Source organism: Lolium perenne, chromosome 6 (genome assembly GCF_019359855.2).
Source record: "Lolium perenne isolate Kyuss_39 chromosome 6, Kyuss_2.0, whole genome shotgun sequence".
Lineage (NCBI taxonomy): Eukaryota > Viridiplantae > Streptophyta > Magnoliopsida > Poales > Poaceae > Lolium > Lolium perenne.
In genome coordinates, this window is record NC_067249.2 from 51360583 (window position 1) to 51384022 (window position 23440).

The 23440-nt window shown below is 44.9% G+C and overlaps 1 long non-coding RNA gene across 1 annotated transcript; it reads left to right on the plus strand.

The window, feature by feature from the left end:
* The first annotated feature begins 9278 nt into the window (after window positions 1-9278).
* On the plus strand, window positions 9279-11252 carry LOC127307964 (uncharacterized). The gene is made up of 3 exons (XR_007856087.1): window positions 9279-9480; window positions 10265-10374; window positions 10735-11252. It is a non-coding gene; the product is annotated as an uncharacterized lncRNA (long non-coding RNA).
* Window positions 11253-23440: the final 12188 nt, after the last annotated feature.

The window sequence follows — 23440 nt, forward strand, 5'->3', positions numbered from 1 at the left end:
CACTCACCACGCAACTGCAAACGAATTAGGGGTTTTTTTTTTTTGCCAAAAACTGCAATCGAATTAGTTAAAGTACAAACATATGTTCCCTTAAAAAGAACTATCAACATCACATCATGTTATTAAAATTTGACAGAATATGTAGGTATTTGTAGAAAAAACAAAGATGGCATATGATAGTAAGTTCAACAAAAAATTAATGGATAATAAATACCACATATATCTTAGTACCAGTAGAATTAATCATGTGAGTAACTTGTGCTTGACTGATCGATGGGGTAACCTAGCAATTTTCCTAAATGCTTCACCTAAATTGTTTGGATTGGGCTTGGCTGATGATATTCCAAGATGAAATTTTAGAAAGATAACAATTATTTGCCTTATGTTCTACAATACAATATTTGTTGATGCACAAAATACCATACCACTGTATTTCAGCATATTATGATATATAAGACAAAGTGATTTTCTTTTTTCTTTTTTGCAGAGCACATAATTTGCAGTCAATGTAGATCATAAATAAATAAAAAAAGAGAAATTGACCTTAATGATAGATGACACGAGCAAGGGTTATTGTAGAACCGTGGAACTCCTTATCTTAATTAGCTCGCTAATGTCCATCAGATGCAGCACCACTTGATCTGGATGTTGTTGTGGTTGATCAGCAAATTGATCACTTAGTATCTGGCGACCATTATATCAAACGGTGCTCAGAGATCAGGTTCTTTGCCCAACCAATTAGCCTCCCCAATGCTTTGCTCTTTGACGGAAAAGCACTACCTTGTAGTTGGGTAATCGCTAGGTTATCTGCCAAGCAAAGTAGTCACGATCAAAGAAAAATATAATGGTCCACTGATGGGGTAACCTAGCACTTTCGATGATTTCCTCTTTTGCTTTTCCTGGTGCAGAACGCGAGAACCTTAGAAAGATAAAACCCATCCCACTAAAATAAAGATGGACTTTGATTTTAGAGCAAGAGTGTCACTGCCCTCCTAACCCATCCAGTCACAGATTGATTCTCACTCTTAGCCCTTACTGACCAATTTCGCCTTCCTTTCCCTATGTGATGCAGGTGGAGGCCCCAATCCCATATATATGTCCATCTGGATTAGTTCAAATTTAGTTTTAAAAAAAAATACTGAGATATTTATAGCCAACTTCAAATTAATAGATATGAAATTTTATTTATACCTAGAACAACATGCTTGTTTTGACAATGCAGACTTTATGATATATATTAGTATGTTGTGTAACTATATAGTGTTTACTTTGTCGAAAAAATGTAGTGTTAGTTCCCGCCCCTATCCCTGATTTCTAGCTCCGTTCCCGCGTGGTGGAGATTATGGTCTAGCGTTCCACCCCTCCTTCTGTGGTTGCCGCCACCTTTTTTGTTTTTTGTCCCATCGAAGATGACCATGGCGTTGTGGTTATGAATCATCGCATCATCGGCTGCTGCTATCCAATGAGTTCAGACTTTCAGTGAATGGTCAATGCAGAACGAGCCACGGCGGAGTCCCACATGACAACAGTAAGGGACGACGGTGGTGTGCACCATGACGACGAGGACGATGACATCAGAGTGACGTCGGGGAGGACGGCCGGTTGTTGAGAAGGAGGAAAAAGTTGATCAAATTATCAGAGCTATATCCACAAATACAAGGAAGGATCATGCATTAGACCAAGGAGTTTAATCGATTAAGATGACATGCTTAGCTAATTTTTTTTTCTACCGAACCGGTACGTGAGCTCCTAGGAAAAAGGAGAGAGGCGATCATTAAAACCCATCTGAGGTTCCGTCCACTTGCTAGCGAAGCGCCGGTCAGCTCCATCCCCGATGGACTTAGGCCTTGGAGGCGTGGCGGACCATGGTCTCTTACCCACGGGAGGTTCCCGTTATTTGTTTTGGTTGTTTTTAGTATCTTCGAGATGGTGATATGTCAGCTACATCTTAAAGTTAGAATAAAGTCCTCCCGCCCTATCTTTGCTTCGGTGATGTGTCTAGCTTCAGCATAGGGCGTGTGGAGTAGTGTGTCTGTCGGATCTCCTAAGACCTGGTCGGTTTTCGTGTTCATTGGTGTGGTTTCAGGTCATTCTCTTTTGATCTACGACTATCATTATTGGTGATGGTTGTTGCTTTAGTACACCGGTCCTTTGGAGGCTTAGCATGACGATTTACGTCTGTCTACTACAATCTTTACTATTAAATGGGAGTTGGTCGTTTGACACTCAACGCACTTTGGTGGTCGTCATTGAAAGCATCCTATCCGTCCAATCTAATCCTACGGTCTCCGTTTGACATACCGCAACAATCATGGAAACAATCGATCACGCTACAAATTAATAAGGAAACAATCTGACAGCCTGCCGTCAATCAATCACGATACAAATAATTAGGAAACAAAATCAGGGGCATTTCCTTACTTGGTTTCCTTAGGAATTCATTACCTAAAAAAGCCTTCTTTAACGCTCATGCCGTCAATTAATCACGATACAAATAATTAGGAAACAAAATCAGCGGCATTTCCTTACTTGGTTTCCTTAAGAACGTTGCAGGCTATTATCATCTTCTTTACTATTATATCCGATTTTACTAAACGTCTCCCCTTGATATCTAACCATCCGTGTAATCTGCCCTCCTCAAAATCTCCTAAACGCTGATCACTTACCAAAAACCAACATCTGGAAAATTAATCGTGGAATCGTCATAATCAATCGGGGGAAAACAATTGGTAGTACATGGAAAGAAATCGGAACGGTTTCAACAGAATTGTTAGCATACATGAAAAGTAATCAGGACAGCTACAAAGGTAATCCATCACCATCACAAGGAGATCCCCGTCAACATTGCTGATCACCGTCGCAATCGTCCTCCCGCGCCGACGATATACGAGAGCCATGCATGTAGCCGCAGATGCCGTTGGTTCTCCCCCAAGCCCCATCGTCCATGGTGGTGGAGGAGCAGGACGGGGCCTAGGCGCACGAGGTCCCTCCAGCCCCGCCGCCAAGATCCCTCCGACAACTTCGACCTGATCCAGTTTCTTCATTGTGAGTTACTCACATCGCCCAAATCTGTCCGGGTTTACCATGCTTGCTTGTTGGTTTTTGTGAGATGTTTACAGTACCAGTACGTTTTTGTAGGGCTCAATGTGCCTGTTGTACAAGTTGCTGAAGGCGCTATTCACTGGCGACCACATCACGAGATCGGAAATATTGGAGGATCCGAACCTCCTTCAGATGTACAGCAAGCACTTAGGTACTAGAATCGCCCTTCTCCGGCTAGGTTTCCTAACTTGATGAAGATCACTGTCTTATTATACCATAAGGTTGAAGTTTGTTTGATCTGCAAAAACTTGCAACGACTTTGCAACTGACAGCATGAGGAAGTTTCTGGATCTAAACTTGGTGTGGTATTTACCTGATATATATGCAGCCCTACAAGTAGTGCATACAAAATATAATATACAGTACCAAAAGTGAGTTGATTTCCTCCATCCCGCGTTCCATTGTACTGATCTTTACTTTATCTATGTAGACCTCAAAAGTGAGTTTTCACTCCATTGCAGTGATCTTTATTTTATCTATGTAGACACTGCATGCTCAAAAGTGAATTTTCAGCACGCTTCATGTTTCATTATTAGAACAACAGGCTCTATAATATTGGGTATTAAAGCCCCTATTCAGGTATTTGGCTGACCTATCTTCCTTTCTCTAATATTGTGTCTAAATGTATATGTTAAACTTATGATCAATCCTTCAAGTATTCATAATAATAATTAAAGAATTGCAGAACTTATTTTGTTTGTCTCATAATTGAATGGTATTCAGATATTTAATCTATTATCTGATCACCTAGAATTTTTTCGGTCTGCTACTTCCATGACATGTAGAACATCTCATCTTTCCTACTAAACATTACCTAACACCTTGCCATTAATGTTAATTTTTTTTGGTATATGCATTGTATTGCTCCCATTCCTTGCATCAACGATGCACATGACCATGAATTATTGCATCATCCAGAATACAAGCATGAACTCATGATTTAATCATGTTACCCAAACTAGCTATTAGACAGATTGCTACCAGCCAAGTCTTCCCTGCTCTCTTCTCAAACCACCTCCAACAACACAAATTAATTTGTTTGTGACATTCTACAAAATGAAATAGAATAAGTCGTTTCCAAACAGAACTATGAGAACAAACTGGAACAACACGAATAGAACTAAAAGTTACCTCATTGTGTAAAAAAATAGTAGCACAATCAGATCTTATTTTTTTCCATTCCTGATGGAGTTGATCATTACATATCCAAGATTCACAAATACATTGATTATTTTTAGCATAAGTAAATTGTATTGGTAACAAGTTAAATTTGATTGCTCAAATAAAATTTAGATTTATGACATTTCACGCAGAAATTTTTTTATGTATTGGTGATTACTGTTCATTTTATTTTACCAACCTGAGAAACGGAGAAGCATCATGATGGGCTGCTGCTAGAGGAGATGCATATGTCAGCAAGTTGTGCATTCCTGGAGTAAGGATTACTTCCATGTTCAGTACGGCCTTCTTTCACTTCTCTTCTCTGCACTTTTATCTCTTGTCTGTTTTCTTCCTCTCTAAAGTTGTGTAGTTTTATCTCAAAAAAAGAGAAGTAGTTTATGAGTCTAACCTCAAATTAACTAGGGCTTATGGTGAGTTTGTTAATTAGATTGATCAAGGGCTCATGCGGATGGGGACTGACTTATTTTTTCTGACGAATGTTAATTGGAAAGGCCCTGAGATGCTAGGAGGTAATTTTTAGAGTACGTCATCTTTTGGTTTTTTAGTGAACTGTTTTATCTCACTAGCAACCGTATTTTAGTTCAAATAAATGTGTGTAACTTTGTAGATATACATATTGCAGAACATAGTCTCTTATCTTGTGTGCATCTACATATCACAGCAACATGGTGCTCAGGACCGTACCTTCTTCTGTCATTATTGACACAGACAAAAGTTTGCTTCTTTTAAAACCAAAAACATTCCTTATTAAGTTTAGCAAAGGATGATAACCCAACATCACCATTCTCAAGCTCATGAGAATGCAACACTTGGTTGTTCCCCTTTGGATTTTAAGTGGGTACTGAACTAAGTATAAATAAATTTCGGGCTGATTGCGTTTTGCAAACTAGATATATCCTCCATTTAGCCCATTTTTTTGGTTATTTCCTTTGTTGTATATTATAGATTTTATTACCGTATCATGAGTTGTTGTTACAAACTATGCATTCACAGGATCGTGCATTGAAGGAGAGAACTCAGAGAAGTTCTCATGTCTGTTGTTTTTATGTTTGGAAATGTAGGTTACAGGCTAGCACAACACAATTTCTGAAGCCATTGGTAGTAAATTCTGTATGAGGATCTGCCGTTCACTACCTTGATCAAGCAAAGTAGGTTGTGTATATGTACCTCGCATGCAAATTTTGTCCACTCACATCTTTGTTCTCTCTTTCTCAGATCAAGCCACCATAGCCAGTAAGGAGAGGTCAAGCAAGCAGCCACCATGGACAGTGGAGCAAGATGACAAGAAGCATCAAGTGGTGGATAGGACCACCAGGCCACTGTCGTCCGGCGTCCATACATGGCTGCTAGCTTCTGCTAGCAGCATGGTTTTAGGCTGCCTCCCCCGGTGAGCAGCGTCGTCGTCGAATGCCACCAGCTCACAGTGCTCGGCCTCCTCAAGTCAAGTTTCGCGTAATTGTCGACGGCATTGTCGGCGCCGCCTTCACATTTCCTTGCCGGCGACCTCGTCATTGACATCATCAGCTGCCTATGGCAGGAAGAGTTAGCGGCGCGAGTAGCAGCGTCGGTGCCATTGTCAGTGAAGAAGATTAGGCTCATGGTTTGCTTCTATTTGGCACCTTAAACAATGTTTTGTAGCTGAATGCTTGTAGATTGGTATCCAGGAACATCAGTAGCATCAGTGGCGGACAAAACGCAGGTCTGTGAGGTAAGTAGAGTTACTATTCTCGAATTAAATGTAGAAGTGCTACAGTTTTTAATCAACTCCTATGGACTTCATTGATTCCCGGTATTTTTCATGGTGGGTTCAGCAAGATGGTTTCAGTGGATCTATGTGCTTGGTAGGTTTATTGGGTATTACTTTTTCTATCAACAAAGACACGTAATGGTCAGAATTTATATATGCCATTAGATTTTTGTTTGACACAAATTTAGAGTTGCATGCATGTTCACATTTTCACTCGACTTGTTATTTAGAGGTAGGCTAAACTTTCTGAACAGATTTGAAGACAAAAATATGTATGTACAGTTTTTTTAGTTGTTGTCTTAGTTCGACAACTACGGTAACCAATTTTAGTTTCTGAATTTTTTCTGCAACTAACTTTGTTCCGTTAGTGCATGGACACGAAGATTTCCTATCATGAATAATTTGATGGTTGGCATTCAAGGAATTAGAAGCCAGCATTTTTTTGAGGGTAGTGATATGCCAACATACAGTGAAAAATATGTGCTAGCGAGGAGGCATCCACGCCTGGTCAAGTTTAGCGGTGGTTTGTGTCTGTCTTATTGCCAATGTGATGACCACGTCCACATACCTGCTTGCCGCCACGCGTAACACCTGATGTGAGCACGACCAATACGATAGGAGACCCAAAGCCAGCCATGGCGAAGTTTGGCCGATGCTCTTGATGTTGAGGGTGAAGGTTGCATGATTAATGCTCCACATTTATTTTTTGATCCGTGCAACTACATTCTCAAATATATATTTGACTTACGAAACGAGATACATGATGATTGCGATTATGAATCTAGACATGTTGATTAAGTTGGCCTCAAATGGAATGTTTCCATGACCAATGTTATCCACCATCTATACCTATGCTCTTTTTTTACTGTACGGACATACAATCTCTTTTGTGCTAAATAGCATGGCTTATCTTGTAGCATTAAGATTATTGGCATTTTTCTGTGTGAAGCTTCAACACGTATCCTAATTTGGGTGGGTGATGTTGAATTGTTAGAATAGAAATAAACATGTATTACATTTATATGATCGACGAAAAAATTATTGAGAGGGATAGAATCTGTAGCAACGCACGGGCATTCAACTAGTAATCTCTACTATGGCAATCTTTGCTTAACTTCGGTGATGGAGGAGTGAGGACGCCGGGGCGCGCTTTCGGCTCGAGCTAGTGTATATAGTCGTGGCTTTGTCATCCAAGTAGCTATTTATAATTTTTTACTTTAAAAACTACATGTACTAGTGTTGATGATTATTAATGGATGGGTGGAATTTTACACACAAAAAAAGAAAAATGGATGACAAGCTTAGCTAGCGAACTCCATGGACGGACGGACCAATTATCGGCGGTGACGCTGCTGCAGCGTTCGCTTGGAGGCTGAGGAAAATGCAATCCTTCTTCAGTTTCACCTACAGTACTACTACATGACAACATCAGCATGCTTTTCTGACATAATGATTCACTTGTTGATCGAAGTAGGATCATACTCCGTACACCAGATTTATTTTTGGAACAGAAGGCCATTTTGTTTCTGCGCGGCCGCCAGGCCAGGCCCTGGTTCCATTGAAAATGCAAGCGGGCGTTTAACCCTGAACCGGCGGGCAGAGCGGGATAACTACATCTACATGGCTCAACTAGGTCAGAGTCAGGCGAGAGCGATCCAACGGTCAGAGGCAGACTCTTCCCTCCATATATAAGGTCCCAGGTAACCACCGCCGCGCACAAACCTTCCGGCCTAGGGCTATGGCTTCCATCGTGTCCAAGATCGCGCGGGCAGCCTTCTCAACGGACAGTGCTAAGGATCCTTCGGAGGATTAATTCTTCCGAACCTCCGAGTCCTTGGAGCGACACGTGTCCTCCAGGACCACCACCGGTGCGCGTACAGTTTTCCTCTTCCCAGCACAAGAAAAAAGGAAAACCAAAAGAAGTTCATCACGCCATTCACGCGGAAACAACGCCGCACGGCGCGCACCATTAAACATGACGCACGAATAAAAAGCCCGACCAACACCACGCCGGCAGCGCGTCAACTCCGGCTAGAAACACCGCCGCCTCTCCTTGTAGCACTTGTACGTCGTCCTTGCAGCACCGTCTCCCACCGATGGAAGCGTCGTCGTCCACCTATGGCAGCACCACCGCCAACGCTTGCAGCAGCCGGCCTTTGCAGTTGCGACGTCCGGTGTTTGCAGCTCCGGCGGCCTACGTCCCAGCAGCTCCTATCGGCCTTTGCAGCTCCGGCGACCGGTCATTGCAGCTCCGACGGCCGGCGTTTGCAGCTCCAGCGGCCGGCGGCCGGCGTCTGCCACCGCTTGCAGCAGTCGGCCTTTGCAGCTCCGACGTCCGGTGTTTGTAGCTCCAGCGGCCGGCGTCCACAGCAGCTGCTATCGGCCTTTGCAGCTCCGGCGGCCGGCGTCCGCCACCGCTTGGAGCAGTCGCTATCGGCCTTTGCAGCTCCGGCGGCCGCCCTTTGCACCTCCCGGCGAGACCCCTTGAAGCTCGTGCGGCGGCCCTTCGCAGCTCCTGTCGCAGCCCTTTGCAGCTCCCAGTGCGGCCCTTTGCAGCACCGCCGGAAAAGCTTGCAGCTCCGGCCGCCCATGGCAGTAGAGCCGACCAAGTGTGGAGCAGCGCCGCCCGCCCATTGAAGCAGCTCCGGCAGCCCATGGCAGCAGCGTCAGCTCCCCTATGGAAGCAGCGCCGCCCGCCCAAAGGGAGCAGTGTCGGCCGCCCATGAAAGCTCCACGCCAGAACTTTGGCAGCAGCGTCGTCGTGCCATAGAAGCACTGCGCCATAACCATGGCAGCACCGCCACTCACCCCTCGTAGCACCGTCGGCTGCCGGCGAGCTTCGTCGAGGAACGTGGCTGGTGAGGAAGTCCCTTGCAGCACCACCACCTGGCCCTAGCAGCAGCACCGAGGTGGATGTAGGAGGCGACTTGCATGGCCGGCGAGCAGGAGGTGGAGGGGAGGCTTCCGACGAGGTCGCTTGGCGGCACCCGTCGAGGTGGAGGCGGGGGTCGACGCTCCCGGCGAGGTGGAAGAGGGTGTCGAGCAGAGAAGCGGCTGCAGCCGCGTCGCCGGCCGAGACCAACGCCGGCGCTCGGCGGGATCCGGCGGGTGCCATGGGCAGGGGCGCGCAGCAGTAGCCAAGCACAGGGCATCGACGGCGGTTTCTCATGCGAGACTACGGCGGCTGTGCTACGGCTCTCTTTGGCGGAGATGCAAATCGATGGGATGAGGAAGAGATAAGGTATGTGGTAGGGTCCACCAGCTGTCCACCAGGCTGTCGTTCACTCATTTCCTATGCCACCGATGGGACACGCGTCGCTAGTAGAAGCCGGAGGCACGCGCGCGTTCTAGCCTCCGGAGGAAACCAATCATTTTCCCTTCTCAACCCGCGTTTTTCCCTTTAGCCTCCAAAGGTGGCCCTGCAGCTGCCATCCGTGTCTCCCCTGCAGGTAATCCCTAGCTAATGGTCTCTTTCGGAATTTGGGTCTGAATCCTGATTACCGAAATTCCCACGTCAGTTTTTCTTGATTCGATACGAATGCCTCGGAATTTAATACCTCAAGTTCACATATAGTTTCTTATTATCAGTAGATATGTTTGGATAAGCAGGCAGGGCTTGGACCCTATTCATTAGTAGTTGCTCTAATCACCAAACACTTCTAACAAGCATGTTATTTGATTCATTAATACTGACTGATAATTTCTTATATTAGTTCTGCCTTGCAAGGTTAAATCAATCAAATTAATCTCCTGAGAAATGGTACAAATGACCCTACTTTCCACAAATCAAATCGTAACTCTATGCCTAGTGAAATACGGGAGGCCCCAAATCACAACAAGAAGAAGATGACAATGATGCCAGACCCGTAGGCTATGATGGACATATTGCTGTTGATATGAATGCTTCCGAATTTAATATCCGAAATTCATCGTATTATCAGTAGAATTCTTTGAATAAAAAGGCAGGGATTGGACCCTTATCATTAAGAGCTCTAATCACCACACTGCTAACAAGCATGTTTTCTGGTTAATTAATACCAACCGATTGTTGTTATAATAGCTCCGCCTTGCAAGCCTTAAATCAAGCAAATTAACTCTGCTGAGAGCAATAGTACAAATGATTTTATTTTCCACAATTCAGATTGTAACTCTATTAACTCTGCTGAGAGCAATAGGACAAATGATTGCAATTTCCACAACTCAAATTGTAACTCTATGCCTACTGAACAACAGGAGGCCCCAAGTCAGAAGAAGAGAAACCACACCCAAGTCAGAAGCTCCTTGGCTAGCCTACCCAAGCCAAACCCGAGCCTTTCCCTTAGCCGTTGAAGATTGCCCTGGAGGTAATCCCTTCTAAGGGCCTTTTTTTTGGAATTTGGGTATGAATCCTCAATACCGAAATTCCCAAATGAGTACTTACTTCCCAAATGAGTTCTTCTTACTTTGATATGAATACTAGTTTCTTATCATCAGTAGACATATTTGAATAAACATGCAGGGGTTGGACCTTATTCATTAGGAGTTGTTCTAATCACCAAACACTTTAACAAGCATGTTGTTGATTTAGTAATACTGACTGATAATTTGTTATATTATTTCTGCCTTGCAAGGCTAAATCAATCAAATTAACTCTGCTGAGAAATGGAACAAATGATCCTACTTTCCACAGATCAAACTGTAACTCTATGCCTACTGAACGACAGGAGACACCATTCAGAAGAAGAAGACGATGATGATGCCAGACCCATAGGCTACGATGGACATCTCGATGTTGATGAGAATGCACTTAAGTCGGATGAAGCCATGTGGGCCTTCTATGAGTACTGGTGCAAGTATCATGGCATATCGCGTGACCGTCGCGAGATGGAACGCCGGTTCAAGAGATTCAGTAATATTGCAAGGATTGTGCACAAGTTCAACAGCACTAGTGATTGGAGTGCCGAGGCGTCAATGACCATATTTTCAGACATGACCAAGGAGGAGGTATCGCGTAGAATTGGTGGACTTAGAAGTAGGCGTCCCTTAAGCCCTTAGTTATGCTTCCGTATGCCAAGACATGCCTTATCTAGCAGTACTGTGCGTTTCTTTGTTGTTAAACTCATTCTAGCTTTACTAAAAGCTATGTTTGTATCTGTATGTATATTGGACAAATATATTTCGCTTTGTTGTATGAACTGAGTGAGCTTTAAGAAATACGTAGTATACCTCTGTTGTTGTTTTCCCTCAGTTCCATAAAACAACAAGGGTATAATATGAATTGGATTAGGCAGAAGATAAGATAAAAGACAGGAGATTGAGGAAACCCTTATCCCCTCCCGCGTCGCTCCCGCGAGCGACCGGGGGGAAACCCTAGCCGCCGGGAGCCCGCGCCCTCCGCCTCCACCCCCTCCTCGCCGCCGCCGGGGTGCGCTGACGGGCGAAGCCCGGTCGGCGTCGGCGGCGGCGGGGCTTCCTCTCCCCTCGCTCGGCAGGGACGGCGCGGGCTGGCGCTCGAGCGGCGGCGTCGGGCTGGCGTGGGGCGCGGCGGCGTGGTGGCGCGCACGGGCGGCGGCGGCGTCGTGCTGGGCGGCTGCGTGGAGGGCTTCGCGGCGGAGGGCCTGGGGTGGTGGCGGCGGTTGCTGCTCTGCTCCAAACCCTGCAGGTGGAGGCTGCTGGTGGGGAACAGGAGGTTCTTGTCGTCGTGGTGAACAGACAGATGCCATAGGATGGCTTAGATTGGGGCCGAATGGACGCTAGAGGATTCGGGGGAGGGTTTGTGATCAGATGGGATGAACTTCCGGATGGTTTCCTCAAGAACTTAGCCAAGGCTAGAGGTTGAAGAAGAAAGACACAAGGAGGAACTCGCTCTAGATCACTTTCTTCATTGATTCTCACAGGTTACAGGTTTGTGTTTCATGCGTCGCTACCTGTATGCGTGCCCGTGAGGAGGGCTGCCCCCTCTCCTTATATAGGGGAGAGGATGGCTTACATTGCAAGAAACCCTAATGGTATCTTTGACTAGACAAACTACTTTACAAAGCTACTTTAATCATAGATGACACCGGGGTCCTCTTTAATCAGGGAGGCTGACGTCCTCCGGCTTCTTTCTTCATCATCCTTATCTTTATCGTTAGCCCTTCGTTTAAAGCTACTTTGCTTAGCTCATCTTTGTCTTCTAGCTCTGGAGAGGATCTTTGACCAGTCTTGCCGACATGCTCTTCTTTCCGGTGGCCCGGTACCTTTTCTATCCGGTTCCGGTATACTTCTCCTGAGGATACCGGCTTAGCCCTGCTCAGCCAAACGCCTATCTCGTGCTCCGGTATAAACATTAAACCGGTATCCTGATGGCTCAAACCATCCGGTTTGGCATGCCTTTGGCATACCGGGGGTCATCCCCCCAACATTAGTCCCCGAAGCTGGTATAGTCTGGCGGATTCTATCCAACAGACCATGCCAGGTTCTCACGTCTCTGGATACCGGTTTAATCTATCCGGCGTTGGGCTTGGATCCGGCATCTTTGCCCGGATTTTCGTTATCTTTCTTTGCAAGACATTCTCCGGTATCTTATCCTCCGGCATCTTAGCCATTAAACACCTCCTCGGCGAAGTCGAGAATATCTTGGGCCCCGCGCCTGACAGAGACATGCGCACTGTGACTGACGCGCCAGTGTCAGGGGTCACTTCCCTTCGGCTTCTGCGCCAGCATTTATGGCGCCACACCGGATCCTCGTGGCCGTTTCGGATCCGTGTGGCCTTCTTGTGACAAGCTGTTTTCTGCACGTGTGTTTGCGCACCACGTGGTGGCCCGTGGGGCGAACCGTCGCGGCCCACGATCCGAACCACCGAGGCCCAGCGGTTTTCTGGCCCACATCTTCCTCTTCCTTTATAAAGCGAAACCGCTCCTTCTCCTTCCTCTCCTCGCATTCTCCACTTCTTCGCGCTTAGTGCTTTTGCCCTCTGCGCCTCCGCCTCTCCGTTCGCCGTTCAAGCTCCGCCGCCCGGCGAACTTCCGCTGCCGTTCCGCCGGATGCTGCCGAACTTCACCGCGTGAAGAACCTCTGCAGCACTCCTGTCGCAGTTGCGGCATTAGCGCTTCCTCGAGTTCTTCCTCACCTCGCCGTCGACGGACCTCTTCGTCGGCCGTAGGCTCACCATCTCTCCGGCAAACCCCTTCTTCTGCAACTTCGCCGCCTCAGGTTAGGCCCGACGCGCCTTTACCTCTTTTCTTCTTGCTTTCCAGATCTTGTGGCGGTAGAGTATTTATCCCCTCTTTATTTTGCTTTTTCTCTTACTCGTAGATCTTCGCGCGAGGGTCTTTCTGGGGAAAACTGTTTTTCGGTAGATTCCGGCGTCGCCCAGATCTATATGTCTAGCGAAGAGTCTCTCCCCGCCGCCACCTCTAGTAACCAAGGCAGTAGTACTTCCGACGGGCTAACTGAAGATCTCGCCCGGATGGATTTGGAATCTAGCAAAGATCAAGAGGCCGGCACATCCAGCCGGGCCCCCGGAAAGGATCTTTCCGGTAAAACACGCGGAGCCTGGAGGGGTTCCGACGTGACTCAATATGAGATTGACTGGCTTTACCGGTCCAGGAGAATTCCGGAAGGAGTCACCTGCCGGCTTCCAGGTGACGAGATCGAACCGGTGCTCGAACCTGGTGAGGTCGTTGTTTTCCTTGCTCATTTTGAGCGTGGCTTCGGCCTTCCTGCCTCCGATTTCTTCCGCCAATTCCTTGATTTCTATCGACTCCAACCTCACCACCTTCCCGGCAACGCCGTTTTTTTATCTTTCTTGTTTTGTGGCCTTCATGGAGGGCTACATCGGCATTGATGGCGTGTATTTCACACGTTCGTTGGGCAACCCCAAGAGGAAGGTATGATGCGCACAGCAGCAAGTTTTCCCTCAGAAAGAAACCAAGGTTTATCGAACCAGGAGGAGCCAAGAAGCACGTTGAAGGTTGATGGCGGCGGGATGTAGTGCGGCGCAACACCAGAGATTCCGGCGCCAACGTGGAACCTGCACAACACAACCAAAGTACTTTGCCCCAACGAAACAGTGAGGTTGTCAATCTCACCGGCTTGCTGTAACAAAGGATTAACCGTATTGTGTGGAAGATGATTGTTTGCAGAAAACAGTAGAACAAGTATTGCAGTAGATTGTATTTCAGTAAAGAGAATTGGACCGGGGTCCACAGTTCACTAGAGGTGTCTCTCCCATAAGACGAACAGCATGTTGGGTGAACAAATTACAGTTGGGCAATTGACAAATAAAGAGAGCATGACCATGCACATACATATCATGATGAGTATAGTGAGATTTAATTGGGCATTACGACAAAGTACATAGACCGTCATCCAACTGCATCTATGCCTAAAAAGTCCACCTTCAGGTTATCATCCGAACCCCTTCCAGTATTAAGTTGCTAACAACAGACAATTGCATTAAGTATTGCGCGTAATGTAACTAGTGACTACATCCTTGAACATAGCACTAATGTTTTATCCCTAGTGGCAACAGCACATCCATAACCTTAGTGGTTCTTGTCACTCCTCCAGATTCACAGAGGCATGAACCCACTATCGAGCATAAATACTCCCTCTTGGAGTTACTAGCATCAACTTGGCCAGAGCATCTACTAATAACGGAGAGCATGCAAGATCATAAACAACACATAAGCATAGCTTTGATAATCAACATAACAAGTATTCTCTATTCATCGGATCCCAACAAACGCAACATATAGAATTACAGATAGATGATCTTGATCATGTTAGGCAGCTCACAAGATCCGACAATGATAGCACAATGGGGAGAAGACAACCATCTAGCTACTGCTATGGACCCATAGTCCAGGGGTAGACTACTCACACATCACACCGGAGGCGACCATGGCGGCGTAGAGTCCTCCGGGATATGATTCCCCTCTCCGGCAGGGTGCCGGAGGCGATCTCCTGGATCCCCCGAGATGGGATCGGCGGCGGCGGCTCTGGAAGGTTTTCCGTATCGTGGTTCTCGGTACTGGGGGTTTCGTCACGGAGACTTTTTATAGGCGGAAGGGCAGGTCAAGAGGCGGCACGGGGGCCCCACACCACAGGGCCGCGCGGCCAAGGGGGGGCCGCGCCGCCCTAGGGTGTGGCCCCTCCGTGGCCCCTCTTCGTCTCTCCTTCGGACTTCTGGAAGCTTCGTGAGAAAATAGGCCCCTGGGCTTTGATTTCGTCCAATTCCGAGAATATTTCCTTACTAGGATTTCTGAAACCAAAAACAGCAGAAACAAAGAATCGCACTTCGGCATCTTGTTAATAGGTTAGTTCCAGAAAATGCACGAATATGACATAAAGTGTGCATAAAACATGTAGATAACATCAATAATATGGCATGGAACATAAGAAATTATCGATACGTCGGAGACGTATCAGCATCCCCAAGCTTAGTTCTGCTCGTCCCGAGCAGGTAAAACGATAACACAGATAATTTCGAGTGACATGCCATCATAATCTTGATCATACTATTTGTAAAGCATATGTAGTGAATGCAGCGATCAAAACAATGTATATGACATGAGTAAACAAGCGAATCATATAGCAAAGACTTTTCATGAATAGCACTTCAAGACAAGCATCAATAATTCTTGCATAAGAGTTAACTCATAAAGCAATAATTCAAAGTAAAGGTATTGAAGCAACACAAAAGAAGATTAAGTTTCAGCGGTTGCTTTCAACTTGTAACATGTATATCTCATGGATATTGTCAACATAGATTAATATAATAAGTGCAATAAGCAAATATGTAGGAATCAATGCATAGTTCACACAAGTGTTTGCTTCTTGAGGTGGAGAGAAATAGGTGAACTGACTCAACATTGAAAGTAAAAGAATGGTCCTCCATAGAGGAAAAGCATCGATTGCTATATTTGTGCTAGAGCTTTGATTTTGAAAACATGAAACAATTTTGTCAACGGTAGTAATAAAGCATATGTATCATGTAAATTATATCTTACAAGTTGCAAGCCTCATGCATAGTATACTAATAGTGCCCGCACCTTGTCCTAATTAGCTTGGACTACCGGATCATCACAATGCATTGTTTTTACCAAGTGTCACAAAGGGGTACCTCTATGCCGCCTGTACAAAGGTCTAAGGAGAAAGCTCGCATTGGATTTCTCGATATTGATTATTCTTCAACTTAGACATCCATACCGGGACAACATAGACAACAGATAATGGACTCCTCTTTTATGCATAAGCATATAACAACAATTAATAATTTTCTCATTTGAGATTTGAGGATTGTTGTCCAAAACTGAAACTTCCACCATGGAACATGGCTTTAGTTAGCGGCCCAATGTTCTTCTCTAACATATGCATGCTTAACCCTATGGTGGTAGATCTCTCTTACTTCAGACAAGACGAACATGCATAGCAACTCACATGATATTCAACAAAGAGTAGTTGATGGCGTCCCCAGTAAACATGGTTATCGCACAACAAGCAACTTAATAAGAGATAAAGTGCATAATTACATATTCAATACCACAATAGTTTAAAGCTATTTGTCCCATGAGCTATATATTGCAAAGGTGAATGATGGAATTTTAAAGGTAGCACTCAAGCAATTTACTTTGGTATGGCGGAAAATACCATGTAGTAGGTAGGTATGGTGGACACAGATGGCATAGTGGTTGGCTCAAGTATTTTGGATGCATGAGAAGTATTCCCTCTCGATACAAGGTTTAGGCTAGCAAGGCTTATTTGAAACAAACACAAGGATGAACAGGTGCAGCAAAACTCACATAAAAGACATATTGAAAACATTATAAGACTCTACACCGTCTTCCTTGTTGTTCAAACTCAATACTAGAAATTATCTAGACCTTAGAGAAACCAAATATGCAAACCAAATTTTAGCATGCTCTATGTATTTCTTCATTAATGGATGCAAAGCATATGATGCAAGAGCTTAATCATGAGCACAACAATTGCCAAGTATCACATTACCCAAGACATTTATAGCAATTACTACATGTATCATTTTCCAATTCCAACCATATAACAATTTAACGAAGGAGAAACTTCGCCATGAATACTATGAGTAGAAACCAAGGACATACTTGTCCATATGCTACAGCGGAGCGTGTATCTCTCCCATAAAGTGAATGCTAGGATCCATTTTATTCAAACAAAACAAAAAACAAAAACAAACCGACGCTCCAAGAAAAAGCACATAAGATGTGATGGAATAAAAATATAGTTTCAGGGGAGGAACCTGATAATGTTGTCGATGAAGAAGGGGATGCCTTGGGCATCCCCAAGCTTAGACGCTTGAGTCTTCTTGATATATGCAGGGGTGAACCACCGGGTGCATCCCCAAGCTTAGAGCTTTCACTCTCCTTGATCATGTTGCATCATACTCCTCTCTTGATCCTTGAAAACTTCCTCCACACCAAACTCGAAACAACTCATTAGAGGGTTAGTGCACATTATAAATTGACATATTCAGAGGTGACACAATCATTCTTAACACTTCTGGACATTGCATAATGCTACTGGACATTAGTGGATCAAAGAAATTCATCCAACATAGCGAAAGAGGCAATGCGAAATAAAAGGCAGAATCTGTCAAAACAGAACAGTTCGTATTGACGAATTTTAAAATGGCACCAGACTTGTTCAAATGAAAATGCTCAAATTGAATGAAAGTTGCGTACATATCTTAGGATCATGCTCGTAAATTGGCTTAATTTTCTGAGTTACCTACAGGGAGGTGGACCCAGATTCGTGACAGCAAAGAAATCTGGAACTGTGCAGTAATCCAAATCTAGTACTTACTTTTCTATCAACGGCTTAACTTGGCACAACAAAACACAAAACTAAGATAAGGAGAGGTTGCTACAGTAGTAAACAACTTCCAAGACACAAAATAAAAACAAAGTACTGTAGGTAAAAACATGGGTTGTCTCCCATAAGCGCTTTTCTTTAACGCCTTTCAGCTAGGCGCAGAAAGTGTGTATCAAGTATTATCAAGAGACGAAGTGTCAACATCATAATTTGTTCTCATAATAGAATCAAAAGGTACCTTCATTCTCTTTCTAGGGAAGTGTTCCATACCTTTCTTGAGAGGAAATTGATATTTTATATTACCTTCCTTCATATCAATGATAGCACCAACAGTTCGAAGAAAAGGTCTTCCCAATATAATGGGGCAAGATGCATTGTATTCAATATCCAAGACAACAAAATCAACGGGAACCAGGTTATTGTTAACGGTAATGCGAACATTATCAACTTTACCCAAAGGTTTCTTTGTAGAATGATCAGCAAGATTAACATCCAAATAACAATTTTTCAGCGGTGGCAAGTCAAGCATATTATAAATTTTCTTAGGCATAACAGAAATACTTGCACCAAGATCACATAAAGCATTACAATCAAAATCTTTAATCTTCATCTTAATGATGGGCTCCCAACCATCCTCTAGCTTTTTAGGAATAGAGGCTTCACGCTCTAGTTTCTCTTCTCTAGCTTTTATGAGAGCATTTGTAATATGATGCGTGAAAGCCAAATTTATAGCACTAGCATTAGGACTTTTAGCAAGTTTTTGCAAGAACTTTATAACTTCAGAGATGTGGCAATCATCAAAATTCAAACCATTATAATCTAAAGCAATGGGATCATCATCCTCAATGTTGGAAAAAATTTCAGCAGCTTTATCACGTGCAGTTTCAGTTTTAGCAGTTTCAGGCAGTTTTTCGCGCTTTGCATTCGAAGTGGAAACATTGCTAACACCAATTCTTTTATTAGTATGAGTAGGAGGTGCAGCAACATGTGTAGCATTAGCATTACTAGTGGTGGTAATAGTCCAAACTTTAGCTATATTCTTCTCTTTAGCTAGTTTTTCATTTTCTTCTCTATCCCACCTAGCACGCAGTTCAGCCATTAATCTTATATTCTCATTAATTCTAACTTGAATGGCATTTGCTGTAGTAGCAATTTTATTATGATGATTCTCATTAGGCAAAACTTTTGATTTCAAAAGATCAACATCAGCAGCAAGACTATCGACTTTAGAAGCAAGAATATCAATTTTCCCAAGCTTTTCTTCAACAGATTTGTTAAAAGCAGTTTGTGTACTAATAAATTCCTTAAGCATGGCTTCAAGTCCAGGGGGTGAACTCCTATTATTGTTGTAAGAATTCCCATAAGAATTACCATAGCCGTTGCCATTATTATAAGGATATGGCCTATAGTTGTTACTAGAATTGTTCCGGTAAGCATTGTTGTTGAAATTATTATTTTTAATGAAGTTTACATCAACATGTTCTTCTTGTGCAACCAATGAAGCTAATGGAACATTATTAGGATCAATATTAGTCCTATCATTCACAAGCATAGACATAATAGCATCAATCTTATCACTCAAGGAAGAGGTTTCTTCATAATTTACCTTCTTACCTTGTGGAGCTCTTTCCGTGTGCCATTCAGAGTAATTGATCATCATATTATCAAGAAGCTTTGTTGCTTCACCAAGAGTGATGGACATAAAGGTACCTCCAGCAGCTGAATCCAATAAATTCCGTGAAGAAAAATTTAGTCTGCATAGAAGGTTTGGATGATCATCCAAGTAGTCAGTCCATGGGTTGGGCAATTTTTAACCAAAGATTTCATTCTTTCCCAAGCTTGAGCAACATGTTCAGTATCTAATTGTTTAAAATTCATTATGCTACTCCTCAAAGATATAATTTTAGCAGGGGGATAATATCTACCAATAAAAGCATCCTTGCATTTAGTCCATGAATCGATACTATTCTTAGGCAGAGATAGCAACCAATCTTTAGCTCTTCCTCTTAATGAGAAAGGGAACAATTTTAGTTTAATAATATCACCATCTACATCTTTATACTTTTGCATTTCACATAGTTCAACAAAATTATTAAGATGGGCAGCAGCATCATCAGAACTAACACCAGAAAATTGCTCTCGCATAACAAGATTCAGTAAAGCAGGTTTAATTTCAAAGAATTCTGCTGTAGTAGCAGGTGGAGCAATAGGTGTGCATAAGAAATCATTATTATTTGTGGTTGTGAAGTCACACAACTTAGTGTTTTCAGCGTTGGCCATTTTAGCAACAGTAAATAAAGCAAACTAGATAAAGTAAATGCAAGTAAACTAATTTTTTTGTGTTTTTGATATAGCAAACAAGATAACAAGTAAAGTAAAACTAGCAACTAATTTTTTTGTATTTTGATTTAGTGCAGCAAACAAAGTAGTAAATAAAACTAAGCAAGACAAAAACAAAGTAAAGAGATTGAGAAGTGGAGACTCCCCTTGCAGCGTGTCTTGATCTCCCCGGCAACGGCGCCCGAAAATATGCTTGATGGCGTGTATTTCACACGTTCGTTGGGCAACCCCAAGAGGAAGGTATGATGCGCACAGCAGCAAGTTTTCCCTCAGAAAGAAACCAAGGTTTATCGAACCAGGAGGAGCCAAGAAGCACGTTGAAGGTTGATGGCGGCGGGATGTAGTGCGGCGCAACACCAGAGATTCCGGCGCCAACGTGGAACCTGCACAACACAACCAAAGTACTTTGCCCCAACGAAACAGTGAGGTTGTCAATCTCACCGGCTTGCTGTAACAAAGGATTAACCGTATTGTGTGGAAGATGATTGTTTGCAGAAAACAGTAGAACAGTATTGCAGTAGATTGTATTTCAGTAAAGAGAATTGGACCGGGGTCCACAGTTCACTAGAGGTGTCTCTCCCATAAGACGAACAGCATGTTGGGTGAACAAATTACAGTTGGGCAATTGACAAATAAAGAGAGCATGACCATGCACATACATATCATGATGAGTATAGTGAGATTTAATTGGGCATTACGACAAAGTACATAGACCGTCATCCAACTGCATCTATGCCTAAAAAGTCCACCTTCAGGTTATCATCCGAACCCCTTCCAGTATTAAGTTGCTAACAACAGACAATTGCATTAAGTATTGCGCGTAATGTAACTAGTGACTACATCCTTGAACATAGCACTAATGTTTTATCCCTAGTGGCAACAGCACATCCATAACCTTAGTGGTTCTTGTCACTCCTCCAGATTCACAGAACCCACTATCGAGCATAAATACTCCCTCTTGGAGTTACTAGCATCAACTTGGCCAGAGCATCTACTAATAACGGAGAGCATGCAAGATCATAAACAACACATAAGCATAGCTTTGATAATCAACATAACAAGTATTCTCTATTCATCGGATCCCAACAAACGCAACATATAGAATTACAGATAGATGATCTTGATCATGTTAGGCAGCTCACAAGATCCGACAATGATAGCACAATGGGGAGAAGACAACCATCTAGCTACTGCTATGGACCCATAGTCCAGGGGTAGACTACTCACACATCACACCGGAGGCGACCATGGCGGCGTAGAGTCCTCCGGGATATGATTCCCCTCTCCGGCAGGGTGCCGGAGGCGATCTCCTGGATCCCCCGAGATGGGATCGGCGGCGGCGGCTCTGGAAGGTTTTCCGTATCGTGGTTCTCGGTACTGGGGGTTTCGTCACGGAGACTTTTTATAGGCGGAAGGGCAGGTCAAGAGGCGGCACGGGGGCCCCACACCACAGGTCCGCGCGGCCAAGGGGGGGGGGCCACGCCGCCCTAGGGTGTGGCCCCTCCGTGGCCCCTCTTCGTCTCTCCTTCGGACTTCTGGAAGCTTCGTGAGAAAATAGGCCCCTGGGCTTTGATTTCGTCCAATTCCGAGAATATTTCCTTACTAGGATTTCTGAAACCAAAAACACCAGAAAACAGCAACTGGCACTTCGGCATCTTGTTAATAGGTTAGTTCCAGAAAATGCACGAATATGACATAAAGTGTGCATAAAACATGTAGATAACATCAATAATGTGGCATGGAACATAAGAAATTATCGATACGTCGGAGACGTATCAGGCATCCGTCCCGCTCGCGAGACGTTTGCCCGCTTCTTTTCTCTCCGGATCAATTCGGTCCAGGGCAAGGACATTCCCAAGCCCAAACCCCCCGTACAATGCGGGTCTTGTATCATCGGCTCCCGCCAAGGGAGCCCCTTTTTTAAGTTCAACGGCCTCGAGTCTTGCCGGTTGTGGCAGACAACGTTCTTCTACGTGAAGAACAAGAGCGCCACCGACCTCATCAACTTGCCGGCGTTCAACCCGGCGCTGCCCGCCAAGATCAACTGGAACTACAACCCTGGTACGGATCACATAGAGACGAACCGGGTGGTACGCTTCATGTTGAAGCTGATGAAGAACACCAACATTTGCTCCGATGATATCATCCGCACCTTCATCTGCCGTCGGGTGCTTCCCCTTAAGCGCCGCGCTCACAAGATTAGCGAGATGTACGGCCCCGGTGATCCCACCAAGATCACCGGCCTGCCCTTGAGCAAGGCGGATGTGGTCCTGAAGGCTAACCAAATATGCCAAACGGACATGCCGGATGACTGGGAGTGGGGCCTTTGCCCTCTCAGCTCCAGAAATCCTCCGTCCCAAGAAGTAAGAATTTATGCGGCTCGGGTCGTTTTACCGGTAACTTTCATACTTGCGACTAATCCCCTTTTTTCCTTTGTTTTCAGGCCAGGGACCGCTTCCCCCGTATTGACTCAGATCAGCGAGGCCCTTGCCGGAAGCGGCCTTTGGACAAGTACGACCCGGACCCTTTCATTCAATGGCTGGATCTGAGGATGGGCCGGACTCCAGCCTCACGCCTCGGCAAGTCTCCGCCGGAACCAGCTGGTTCGTCTGACGACCTGACCTTGCTTGAGGTAGCTCTTCTGTTTGATCTCTCATATTCTTTTGTTATTGTTGTTCTGTAGACATTCCCTCAGCCAACATCAACCCACAGGTCCATGAGCACGTGGCTCCCCTGCAGGCCGAGGTCGGGGATGAGTTCTTGGACAAACTTATGGCCGAAGGCCAGAAGAATAATGCTCCAGCTGCTGGTGCCGGCCCTAGCCATGCTCCTCCTGCCAAACACCCTCGGACAGAAGTCCTTGGAGGGAAGCAGGTAAGCACGAAGCGCTACAAGCAAAAGCGGATGCCGGTTTCTTCCGGGTAAGTTCTTCATTTCTTTTTTGTGTTCTCTTCGTTTTCACCAAGTTCTTTTCCGGTTTCTTTTTTCCAATTCGCTCTTTTTTCTCTCTTTCAGCCCTGCGCTTGAGCTTGGCTCCAAGCCGGAGGGCTCTGCCGGCTCCGCAAGGACCTCAACTCCTCCTCCTCACTCAAGTCCGGCACCATCTGGTGCCGGCAACACCTCTGCCTCCCCTCCGGGAGGCACTACAAGTTCGGGGTGCGCGGCCCCTACACCTCCTGATCACCGCGCGGAGGAGGATTTCACCTCCCCTCCTGAAACCCAAGATACCGGCGCCAGCGACATCGGCGCCGACGAGA